A 13883-nucleotide genomic window follows, 5' to 3' on the forward strand; every position below is an offset into this window, starting at 1 on the left:
TATGGAATGATCTTCAAATCATATTGTTTTGGAATGATCCACACGTACCAGATTACTGTGCCTTTGTATTAAGAGAAATAAAGGACTTTGGCTTGAGAGTTTAATATAAGTCCTTGAGAATTCAGGAAGGAAACAACTTGTAACACTGTCAGAGAATATGGTCAAAGGAACAGTGGACACAAAACACTTCTATTCTGAAAAAAATATGCTTGGAGTTACTTGGGGCAGTTAATATATAAATTCATGCTTGAGCACCTGCAATTACATTACCTTAATTCATTTATCAGGTTAACTACAGCCCTGGAAAGAGAGTGAGTGGGAATAGGGGAGAATGGGGTCAAGTACATTTTAAAAATAATTATTAGAGTAAGTCAGCAAGGGTTAAGGTGCATATCCTGGTGAAACCAAAGCAAGTAATCATTATTTCTTAGACAAGCAATCATAAGAAGCCTGAACAGCTGGAAATTAGATGTCCAGAATGCAGGTTTTTTGTCCTTTTCACAAGGTGAGGGGTGAAAGGAGACCTGACCTGAAGGTTTGGTTCCTCATGCTGAATATCTGGATTAGTTGCTTTAATCTTATTTGTAGACTGGATATTTTCCTTCAACATTTTGTTCAAGTTACATTTCTGACCCTGCTAGCTCTATTGAGATAAAATTGGCAATTAACATTGTGTAAATTTAAGGTGCACATTGTGATGATTTGATAGGCATATATTGTGATTTTTATTACAATGAGGTTACTTAACACATCATTCACCTAGCATAATTACCATTTTGTTGCTGTTATAGTGAGAATATTAAAGTTCTACTCTCATAGCAACTCTCAAATATGCAAGACAGTATTGTTAACTGTGCACACCATGCTGTATATTAGATCCCCAGAATCTGTTAATCTTATAACTGAAAATTTATACTCTTAGACCAGTGTCTCTCTATTTCACCCACAACTCAGGCCTTGGCAAATACAGTTCTATTGTCTGTTTCTATGTGTTTGACGTTTTTATTTTTTTATTAATAAATTTATTTTTATTGAAGGATAATTGCTTTACAGAATTTTGCTGTTTTCTGTCAAACCTCCATATGAATCAACCATAGATATACATGATGTTTTTAAATTTCATATATATGTGAGAATATAGAGTATTTGTCTTTGTCTGACTTATTTCACTTAACAATATGCCCAAAAGGTCCATCCATGTTGTTACAAATGACAAGATTTACTTATTTTTGAAGGCCAAATAATATTCTATCCCATATATGTTTGTGCATATGTATATGTGTGTGTGTAAATATGTATATAACATTTTTTAAAGATCATTTATATATTTATTCACTTTTGGCTTGCTGGGTCTTAGTTGCAGCATTCAGGATCTTTTGTTGCAGCATGTGGGTTTCTCTCTAGTTGTGGCACATGTGCAACACCAGCACTGGAATACCCTGGCTCTGTACTCAGCCATGCCAAGATATATCCCCACTCACCAATGGGCAGGCACCAGCCCCTGGACAATTCTGCTTCACATCCAGCTTCACTGGGAGCCAGCTATTCCCACCAGTGGGTCAGAACAAGCCCCAGGTCCCAAAGGGCACCACACCCAGCAGTCTAGGACCCAACTCTGCCAGAAAGTAGGTTCACCAGCTCTGGGACTTTTAAGACCCTGGCCCTACTTACTAGTGGGCATGCAGCAGCCCTAGAAACCTCCATGTTACACTGAACCATGCCAGGACATGGTCCAATCCTTGGATGGGTCAGCACCAGACTCAGAAATACTCAGGCTACAGATTCAGCCTTGCCAGGACCCAGCCTTGCCCACCAGCAACTAGAAGCCTCCACAACCAGCCAAGGCAGCAGCTGGAAGACCTCAGGGGAGGTGCAGAGCCAGGACCAGCAGGCAGCAAGCAGGCCAGAACAAGAGCTGGAGTGGTGGAGAAGCTGGCAGCAGCCACGGCAGTGGGCCAGACTGACAGCTGAAACTCCTGCAAACTTGGGCACGTGCTCGCACCACTGTGCTACCAGCCCAAGCAATGAAGATGGTGGCCCTTAGGATGTGGTTATATTCCAACAGCTGCTACCTATACTGCCATGTGCATATCAGCACCATCCTGATTGTCATCTGCTACCTGATCATCAATGCCCTGGTACTGCTGATTCTGTTGAGTGCCCTGGCTAATCCAGACCAGGATCACTTTTCAAGTTCTGAACTCAGAGGTGACTTTGAGTTCATGGATGATGCCAACGTGTGCATTGGCATTGCAATTTCTGTTCTCATGATCCTGACCTTCGCAATGGCTCTGTAAGGAGCATACAAGCAACATGCCACCTGGATCATCCCATTCCTCTATTACCAGATCTTTGATTTTGGCCTGAACATCTTGGTTGCATTCACTGTACTTGTTTATCCAAACTCCATCCAGGAATACATATGACAGCAGCCTCCTAATCTTTCTTAGAAAGATTATATCATGTCAGTTAATCCTACCTATTTGGTCCTCATTACTCTTCTGTTTACCAACATTATCTTAACTTCTACGGGTTACTTGATTAGCTGTGTTTGGAACTTCTCCTGATACATCAATGGCAGGAATTCCCTGATGTTCTGATTTATGTTATCAGCAATAACACTACGGTGCTGTTATTCTGTATGGTGATGTCACCATGAATGGCACTGCCAAGGAGCTGCCACTACCCTACCTGTCTTGTTAAGCCTTGAAGAAATACCGTGTCTAGACATATATCTGGAAGAAATAAAAACTGAAAAAGACACAGGTACCCCAATGTTCATTGCAGCACTATTTACAATAGATAGGGCATGGAAGCAACCTAGATGTCCATTAACAGATGAATGGATAAAGTAACTGTGGTGCATATATACAGTGGAATTCTACTCAGCCATAAAAAGGAGCACATTTGAGTCAGTTCTATTGAGGCAGATGAACCTATTATACAGAGTGAAGTAAATTAGAAAGACAAATATATATTAACACATATATATGGAATTTACAAAAATGGTAATGATGAAACTATTTGCATGGCAACAATTTAAACACAGACATAGAGAACAGACTTACAGACAAGGGTGGTGGGGGGATAGTGAGGGGAGGGGAGGAGAGAGGTGAGACGAATGGAGAGAGTAGTATGGAAGCATATACATTACCATATGTAAAATAGATAGCAAAAGGAAATATTTGCTATATGACTCAGGGAATTCAAACTGGGGCTCTGTAACAACTTGGAAGGGTAAAAAAGGGTGGGAGGTGGGAAGGAGGCTCAACAGGGAGGGGACATATAGGCTAATAGAAGGCTGTTAGGACATAAGGCTAATTCATGTTGATGTGTAGCAAAAATCAAACCAATATTGTAAAACAATTATCTTTCAATTAAAGATAAATAAATTCTTAAAAAATACTTTAAATATGCTTAAAACCACAATCACAAAAAATTAACCAAAATAATCACATGGATCAAAGCCATGTAACTCAGTCCATGAAGCTATGAGCCATGTTGTGCAGGGCCACCCAAGACAGATGGATCATTGTGGAGAGTGATCCACTGGAGAAGGGAATGGCAAACCACTTCAGTATTCTTGCCCTGAGAACCCCATGAACAGTATGAAAAGGCAAAAATATATGAAACTGGAAGATGAGCCCCCTAGGTCAGTAGGTGTCCAATATGGTATTGGGGAAGAGTGGAGAAATAGCTCCAGAAACAACGAAGAGGCTGAGCCAAAGCAGAAACTATGCCCAGCTGTGGATGTGTCTGGTGATGAAAGTAAAACCCGATGTTGAACCTGAAATGTAAGGTCTATGAATCAAGGTAAATTGGATGTGATCAAACAGAAGATGGCCAGAGTGAACATCGATATTTTAGCAATCAATGAATTAAAATGGACAGGAATGGGTGAATTTAATTCAGAAGACCATTATATCTACTACTGTGGGCAAGAATCCCTGTGAAGGAATGGAATGGCCCTCATAATCAACAAACGAGTCTCAAATGCAGTGTTGATTTTGTTCAGTTGCTCAGTCGTGTCTGACTCTTCATGACCCCATAGACTGCAGCACGTCAGTCCCTGTCCTTCACTATCTCCCAGATAGTGTTCAGACTTATGTCCATTGAGCCAATGGTGTCATCCAACCATCTCATCCTCTGTTGCCCCTTTCTCCTCATTCCCTATGCAGTTTTTGGGTGCAACCTCAAAAATGACAGAATGATCTCAGTTCATTTCCAAGGCAAACCATTCAGTATCACAGTAATCCAAGTCTATACCTCAACCACTAATGCAAAAGAAGATGAAGTCGAATGGTTCTATGAAGACCTATATGACCTTCTAGAACTAACTCCAAAAAGAGAAAGTCATTTTCATCATAGGAATTGAAATGCAAAAGTAGGAAGTCAAGAGATACCTGGAGTAAGAGGCAAATTTGACCTTGGCATACAAAACAAAGCAGGGCAAAGGCTAACAGAGTTTTTCAAAGAGAATGCACTGGTCATAGCAAACAGCCTCTTCCAAGAACACAAGAGAAGACTCTACACTTGAACATCACGAGATGGTCAATACTGAAATCAGATTGATTATACTCTTTGCAGCCAAGGATGGAGAAACTCTAGACAGTCAGCAAAAACAAGATGGAGAACTGACTATGGCTCAGATCATGAGTGCCTTATTGCAAAACTCAGACTTAATGAAATAAAGTAGGGGGAAACACTAGGCCATTCTGGTATGACCTAAATAAAATTCCTTAAGATTATGCAGTGGAAGTGATAAATAGATTCAAAGGATTAGATCTGATAGAGTGAGTGAAGAACTCTGGACAGAGGTTCACAACATTCCTCAGGAGTCAGTGACCAACACATTCCAAAGAAAAAGAAATACAAGAAGGCAAAATGGTTGTCTGAGGAGGCCTTACAGATAGTTGAGAAAAGAAGAGAAGTGAAAAGCAAAGGCGAAAAGGAAAGATATAAGCATCTGAATGCAGAGTTCCAAAGAATAGCAAGGAGAGATTAAAAAAAAAAAAAAAAAGCCTTCTTAAATGAACAATGTAAAGACATAGAGGGAACAATAGAAAGGGAAAGACTAGAGATCTTTTCAAGAAAATTGGAGATAACAAGGGAACATTTCATGCAAAGATGGGCACAATAAAGGACAGAAATGGTAAGGACATAACAGACACAGAAGAGATTAAGAAGAGGTGGCAAGAATACACAGAAGAAATGTACAAAATGGTTTTAATGACACAGATAGCCATGATGGTGTGGTCACTAACCTAGAGCCAGATATCCTGAAATGTGAAGTAAAGTGGGCCTTAAGAAGCATTCCTAAGAACAAAGCTAGTGAAGGTGATGGAATTCCAGCTGAGCTATTTCAAATCCTAAAAGATGATGCTGTGAAAGTGCTGTACTCAATATTCCAGCAAATTTGGAAAACTCAGCAGAGGCCACAGGACTGGAAAAGATCAGTTTTCATTCCAATCCCAAAGAAAGGCAATGCCAAAGAAAGTTCAAACTACCATACAATTGTGATTATTTCACATGCTAGCAAGGTAATGCTCAAAATCCTTTAAGCTAAGCTTCAGCAATATGTGAACCTAAAACTTCCAGATGTACAAGCTGGGTTTAAAAAAGGCAGAGCAACCAGAGATCAAATCACCAACCTCCACTGGATCATAGAAATAGCAAAGGAATTCCAGGAAAATATCTACTTCTGTTACATTGACTAAGCTAAATCCTTTGACTGTCAGAAAATTCCTAAAGATACAGGAATACCAGACCACCGTACTGCCTCCTGAGAAACCTACATACAGGTCAAGAAGCAACAGTTAGAACCAGACATGGAATAATGAACTGGTTCAGAATTGGGGAAAGAGTATGTCAAGGCTGTATATTGTCAATCTGCTTATTTAACTTACATGCGGAGTACATCATGGAAAATTCCACTCTGAACTCAACATTCATACAATATTGTAAAGTAAAAATAAATAAATAAGTAAATAAAGCAGTGAAGTGATTAAAAAAATTTAAAAATAAAAAATAAAAACAATAAAATAAAAAAAAAAAAAACTCCTCAACATTCAAGAAACTAAGATCGTGGCATCTGGTCCCATCAATTCATGGAAAACAGATGGGGAAACAATGGAAAGAATGACAGACTTTATTTTATTGGGCTCCAAAATCACTGTGGACAGTGACTGCAACCATGAAATTAAGACATTTGCTCCTTGGAAGACAAGCTATGACAAACCTAGACAGTGTATGTATTAAAAAGCAGAGATATCACTTTGCCAACAAAGGTCTGTCTATTCAAAGCTATGGTTTTTCTAATAGTAATGTACAGACGTAGGAGTTGAAGTATAAAGAAGGCTGTATCCTGAAGAATGGATGCTTTTGAACTGTGGTGCTGGAGAATATGCTTAAGAGTTCCTTAGACCACAAGGAGATCAAACCAGTCAATCCCAAAGGAAATCCACTCTGAGTATTCAAATTGGGAGGATTGAGGCTGAAGTTCCAATAATTTGGCCACCTGATTTGAAGAGCTGACTCATTAGAAAAGACCCTGATGTTGGGAAAGATTGAGGGCAGGATGAGAAGGGGATGACAGAGGATGAGATGGTTGGATAGCATCACTGATTCTATGGACATGAATTTGAGGAAGCTCTGAGAGTTGGTGAAGGACAGGGAAGTCTGGCATGCTGCAGTCCATGGGGTCGCAAAGAGTCAATGACTTAGTGACTGAACAACAACAATAGTTAAAATAAATCCCTTGTGCTTGTTTGTTATACTAGGCTGCAAACCATTTTTAAAAGACTAAGATAAAACTTTTGAAAATAACACCAAAATAATGAAACAAATAACTTCATGTACTGTGATACTTTCTTTGGGGTGACACCAGACAATCCTTCAGAATTTATGAGAGAAAAGGAATCTATATGGAGAAGGAGCTAAGATGGCGGAGGAATAGGATGGGGAGACCACCTTCTCCCCAACAAATTCATCAAAAGAACATTTAAACACCAAGTAAACTCCACAAAACAACTTCTGAATGCCGGCAGAGGACATCAGGCACCCAGAAAAGCAACCCATTGTCTTCAAAAGGAGGTAGGAAAAAATATAAAAGACAAAAAAAAAGAGACAAAAGAGGGAGGGATGGAGCTCCATCCTGAGAAGGGAGTCTTAAAAAGAGAGAAGTTTCCAAACACCAGGAAACACTCTCACTGCCGAGTCTGTGCCGAGCCTTGGAAGCACAGAGGGCAACATAACAGGGAGGAAAAATAAACAAACAATTAAAACCCACAGATTATGAGCCCAACGGTAACTCCACCAGAGGAGAAGCAGCATAGACGCCTGCACCCGCCACTAGCAAGCGGGGGCTGGGCAGGGAGGCAGAAGCTGCATTGCTTAGAGTAAGGATCTGGCCTGAAAGCCCCGAGCACTATCTGAGCGAACTAACTTGGGCTAGCAAACCAGACTGTGGGATAACTACCACCCGAAAAGCCAGCCCTAACCTAATACACTGCCAGGCCCATTCACAGAACAAAGGACTGAACAGAGATAGCCCGCTGCAGACCATCCCTCTCCGATGACAGGCAGCCAGAGCTGGAAGGGGGCAATTGCAGCCCCAGAGAGACATTATCTATAAAACTGTAAGCAGGCTTCTTTGCTAACTAAGACTTCTTGGGGTTCTGGACAGTCAACATCCGCCTGAGAAGGTGCGCCAGTCATACACCCAGAAAACCGAGCGGCGGGGAGGCAATAAGTCGCAGCGACCATGCCTGCCAAACACCTCATCACCTGAACTGCTTGGACCTGGGAAGGACACAAAATGCAGGCCCAACCAAATCTGCACCTCTGAGGACTACACGAGTGCCTGAACCTGAGTGGCTTAGACCTGGGAGGTGCATGCAGCCCAGGGCCGGCCTCAGATGATTCCTGGCGGAGCAACCTAGAGCCTGAGCAGTGTGGGCAGGGAGGGTACACGCGCCATGAGCAGGGGCAGGCCCAGTGTGGCTGAGGCACTGCAAGCGCACGTCACTGTTATTTGTTGGCAGCATCCCTCCCTCCCCACAGCATGACTGAACAAGTGAGCCTAAAAAAAAAAGTGTCCACCACCGTGCCCTTTGTGTCAGGGCGGAAGAGACCAGCAAACAGAAAAAGCTAAAACAGAGGGAACCACCTTGGAAGCAACAGGTGCAATAGATTAAAACCTTGTTGTTAGTACCGACTACATAGGAAGGGGCCTATAGATCTTGAGAAATATAAGCCGGACCAAGGAACTAGCCAAAAATGAACTGACCCCACAATACCCACAACAACACCAGAGAAGGTCCTAGATATATTTTTACTATTTTTACGATCATTCTTTCTTTCTCTTTTTTTTTAATTTTAAAAAAAAAAAAAAAATTAAGTCCTCTATTACTCCTTTAATTTTCACTTTTATAACGTACTATTACTTTGCAAAAAAAAAAGACCCTATTTTTTTAAAGCAAACTTCATATATATATTTTGTATAATTGTTGTGACTTTGTTTTTTTTTTTTCCTCTTTCGTTTTTATTTTTCTTCTTTTCTTTTACATTGTATTTTTGAAATTTCAAATCTACTCTCAATTTTTAATTTTTGCTTTTTGGTATTTGTTATCAATTTTGTACTTATATTTGTTTTTATAATCTTTGTGGCTTTTTTTCTCTTTCTTTTTCTTCTTCTTTTCTTTAACATTGTATTTCTGAAATTTCAAACTCTACTCTAGATTTTTAATTTTTGCTTTTTGGTATTTATTGTCAATTTTGACCTATATTTTCTTTATAATTTTTCTGACTTTTTTTTTCTTTCTTTTTCTTCTTCTTTTCTTTAACATTATATTTTTGTAATTCCAAACTCTACTCTAGATTTTTAATTTTTGCTTTTTGGTATTTGTTATCAATTTTGCACCTTTAAGAATCCAGTCTTCATTACCCATTTTTACTTGGGAGCGAGATTATTGGCTTGATGCTCTCTCCCCCTTTGGACTCTCCTTTTTCTCCACCAGGTTGCCTGTGTCTCCTCCCTAACCCCTGTCTTCTCTACCCAACTCTGTGAATTTCTGTGTGTTCCAGATGGTAGAGAACACTTAGGGAACTGATTATTGGCTGCATCTTTCTCTCTCCTTTTCATTTCCCCCTTTTATCCTCCTGGCCACCTCTGTCTCCTTCCTCCCTCTTCTCTTCTCTGTATAACTCCATGAACGTCTCTGAGCAGTCCAGTTATGGAGTGCACATAAGGAAGTGATTACTGGCTAGCCTGCTCTCTCCTCTATTGATCCCACCTCCTCTCATTTGGGTCACCTCTAACTCCCTCCTCCCTCTTCTCTTCTCCATGTAACTCTGTGAACCTCTCTGGGTGTCCCTCACTATGGAGAAACTTTTGATCTTTAACCTAGATGCTTTATCAATGGTGCTGTATAGAAGGAGAAGTTTTGAGACTACTGTAAAAATAAGACTGAAAACCGGAAGCAGGAGGCTTAAGTCCAAACCCTGACTCCAGGGACCTCCTGACTCCAGGGAACATTAATTGACAGGAGCTCATCAAACACCTCCATACCTACACTGAAACCAAGCACCACACAAGGGCCAACAAGTTCCAGAGCAAGACATACCAAGCAAATTCTCCAGAAACACAGGAGCACAGCCCTGAGCTCCAATATACAGGCTGCCCAAAGCTACTACAAAACCATAGACATCTCATAACTCATTACTGGACACTTCATTGCACTCCAGAGAGAAGAAATCCAGCTCCACCCACCAGAACACCAACACAAGCTTCCCTAACCAAGAAAACTTGACAAGCCACCTGAACAAACCCACGCAAAGCAAGGAAACTCCACAACAAAGAGAACTCCAGAAACTGCCAGAATACAGAACGGACACCCCAAACTCAGCAATATAAACAAGATGAAGAGACAGAGGAATACCCAGCAGGTAAAGGAACAGGATAAATGTCCACCAAACCAAACAAAAGAGGAAGAGAGAGGGAATCTACCTGATAAAGAAGTCCAAATAATGATACTGAAAATGATCCAAAATCTTGAAATCAAAATGGAATCACAGATAAATAGCCTGGAGACAAGGACTGAGAAGATGCAAGAAAGGTTTAACAAGGACCTAGAAGAAATAAAAAAGAGTCAATATATAATGAATGATGCAATAAATGAGATCAAAAACACTCTGGAGGCAACAAATAGTAGAATAACAGAGGCAGAAGATAGGATTAGTGAACTGGAAGATAGAATGATAGAAATAAATGAATCAGAGAGGAAAAAAGAAAAACGAATTAAAAGAAATGAGGACAATCTCAGAGACCTCCAGGACAATATTAAACGCCACAACATTCAAGTCATAAGAGTCCCAGAAGAAGAAGACAAAAAGAAAGACCATGAGAAAATACTTGAAGAGATAATAGTTGAAAACTTCCCTAAAATTAGAAAGGAAATAATCACCCAAGTCCAAGAAACCCAGAGAGTCCCAAACAGGATAAACCCAAGGCAAAACACCCCAAGACACATATTAATCAAATTAACAAAGATGAAACACAAAGTACGAATATTTAAAAGCAGCAAGGGAAAAACAACAAATATCACACAAAGGAATTCCCATAAGGATAACAGCTGATCTTTGAATAGAAACTCTTTAAGCCAGGAGGGAATGGCAAGACATACTTAAAGTGATCAAAGAAAATAACCTACAGCGCAGATTACTGTACCCAGCAAGGATCTCATTCTGTCCCACTCCTAGCGACCCCATGGACTGCAGCCTACCAGGCTCCTCCATCCATGGGATTTTCCAGGCAAGAGTACTGGAGTGGGGTGCCATTGCCTTCTCCAATTCAAATATGAAGGAGAAATCAAAAGCTTTACAGACAAGCAAAAGCTGAGAGAATTTAGCACCACCAAAACAGCTCTCCAACAAATACTAAAGGATATTCTCTAAACAGGAAACACAAAAAAGGTGTATAAACTCGAACCCAAAATAATAAAGTAAATGGCAAAGGGATCATACTTATCAATAATTACCTTAAACGTAAACGGGTTGAGTGCCCCAACCAAAAGGCAAAGACTGGCTGAATGGATACAAAAACAAGACCCCTATATATGTTGTCTACAAGAGACCCATCTCAAAACAGAGGACACATACAGACTGAAAGTAAAGGGCTGGAAAAAGTTTTTCCATGCAAATAGAGACCAAAAGAAAGCAGGAGTAGCAATACTCATATCAGATAAAATAGACTTTAAAACAAAGGCTGTGAAAAGAGACAAAGAATGTCACTACATAATGATCAAAGATCAATCCAAGACGAAGATATAACAATTATAAATACATATGCACCCAACATAGAAGCACTGCAATATGTAAGACAAATGCTAACAAGTATGAAAGGGGAAATTCACAATAACACAATAAGAGTGGGAGACTTTAATACCCCACTCACACCTATGGATAGATCAACTAAACAGTACATTAACAAGGAAACACAAACTTTAAATGATACAATAGACCAGTTAGACCTAATTGATATCTATAGGACATTTCACCACAAAACAATGAATTTCACCTTTTTCTCAAGCGCACACGGAACCTTCTCCAGGATAGATCACATCCTGGGCCATAAATCTAGCCTTGGTAAACTCAAAAAAATTGAAATCATTCCAAGCATCTTTTCTGACCACAATGCAGTAAGATTAGATCTCAATTACAGGAGAAAAACTATTAAAAATTCCAACATATGGAAGCTGAACAAAACGCTGCTGAATAACCAACAAATCACAGAAGAAATCAAAAAGAAATCAAAATTTGCATAGAAACTAATGAAAAAGAAAGCACAACAACCCAAAACCTGTGGGACACTGTAAAAGCAGTGCTAAGGGGAAGGTTCATAGCAATACAGGCATATCTCAAAAAAAAAGAAAAAAGTCAAATAAATAACCTAACTCTACACCAAAAGCAACTAGAAAAGGAAGAAATGGAGAACCCCAGGGTTAGTAGAAGGAAAGAAATCTTAAAAATTAGGGCAGAAATAAATACAGAAGAAACAAAAGAGACCATAGCAAAAATCAACAAAACCAAAAGCTGGTTCTTTGAAAGGATAAATAAAATTGACAAACCATTAGCCAGACTCATCAAGAAACAAAGGAGAAAAATCAAATCAATAAAATTAGAAATGAAAATGGAGAGATCACAACAGACAACACAGAAATACAAAGGATCATAAGAGACTACTATCAGCAGGTATATGCCAATAAAATGGACAATGTGGAAGAAATGGACAAATTCTCTGAAAAGTACAACTTTCCAAAACTGGACCAGGAAGAAATAGAAAATCTTAACAGACCCATCACAAGCATGGAAATTGAAACTGTAATCAGAAATCTTCCAGCAAACAAAAGCCCAGGTCCAGACGGCTTCACAGCTGAATTCTACCAAAAATTTAGAGAAGAGCTAACACCTATCCTGCTCAAACTCTTCCAGAAAATTGCAGAGGAAGGTAAACTTCCATACCCATTCTATGAGGCCACCGTCACCCTAATACCAAAACCTGATAAAGATGCCACAAAAAAAGAAAACTACAGGCCAATATCACTGATGAACATAGATGCAAAAATCCTTAACAAAATTCTAGCAATCAGAATCCAACAATATATTAAAAAGATCATACACCATGACCAAGTCGGCTTTATCCCAGGGATGCAAGGATTCTTCAATATCCACAAATCAATCAATGTAATACACCACATTAACAAATTGAAAAATAAAAACCACATGATTATTTCAATAGATGCAGAGAAAGCCTTTGACAAAATTCAACATCCATTTATGATAAAAACTCTCCAGAAAGCAGAAATAGAAGGAACATACCTCAATATAATAAAAGCTATATATGACAAACCCACAGCAAACATTATCCTCAATGGTGAAAAATTGAAAGCATTTCCCCTAAAGTCAGAAACAAGACAAGGGTGCCCACTTTCACCATTACTATTCAACATAGTTTTGGAAGTTTTAGCCACAGCAGTCAGAGCAGAAAAAGAAATAAAAGGAATCCAAATTGGAAAAGAAGAAATATAACTCTCACTGTTTGCAAATGACATGATCCTCTACAGAGAAAATCCTAAAGACTCCACCAGAAAATTACTAGACCTAATCAATGAGTATAGTAAAGTTGCAGGATATAAAATCAACACACAGAAATCCCTTGCATTCCTATACACTAATAATGAGAAAATAGAAAGAGAAATTAAGGAAACAATTCCATTCACCATTGCAACGGAAAGAATAAAATACTTAGGAATATATCTACCTAAGGAAACTAAAGACCGTTATATAGAAAACTATAAAACACTGGTGAAAGAAATCAAAGAGGACACTAATAGATGGAGAAATATACCATGTTCATGGATTGGAAGAATCAATATAGTGAAAATGAGTATACTACCCAAAGCAATTTATAGATTCAATGCAATCCCTATCAAGCTGCCAACGGTATTCTTCACAGAGCTAGAACAAATAATTTCACAATTTGTATGGAAATACAAAAAACCTCCAATAACCAAAGCAATCCTGAGAAAGAAGAATGGAACTGGAGGAATCAACCTACCTGACTTCAGGCTCCACTACAAAGCCACAGTCATCAAGACAGTATGGTACTGGCACAAAGACAGAAATATAGATCAATGGAACAAAATAGAAAGCCCAGAGATAAATCCACGCATATATGGACACCTTATCTTTGACAAAGGAGACAAGAATATACAATGCAGAAAAGGCAATCTCTTTAACAAGTGGTGCTTCGAAAACTGGTCAACCACTTGTAAAAGAATGAAACTAGGACACTGTCTAACACCATACACAAAAATAGACTCAAA

At 39.2% G+C, this 13883-nt stretch overlaps 1 pseudogene; it reads left to right on the forward strand.

Annotated features, from left to right (window-relative positions):
* The first annotated feature begins 2014 nt into the window (after positions 1 to 2014).
* LOC102280681 (lysosomal-associated transmembrane protein 4B-like) lies at positions 2015 to 2703 on the forward strand (annotated as a pseudogene).
* Positions 2704 to 13883: the final 11180 nt, after the last annotated feature.

The sequence above is a fragment of the Bos mutus genome, chromosome X, assembly GCF_027580195.1.
Source record: "Bos mutus isolate GX-2022 chromosome X, NWIPB_WYAK_1.1, whole genome shotgun sequence".
Classification (NCBI taxonomy): domain Eukaryota; kingdom Metazoa; phylum Chordata; class Mammalia; order Artiodactyla; family Bovidae; genus Bos; species Bos mutus.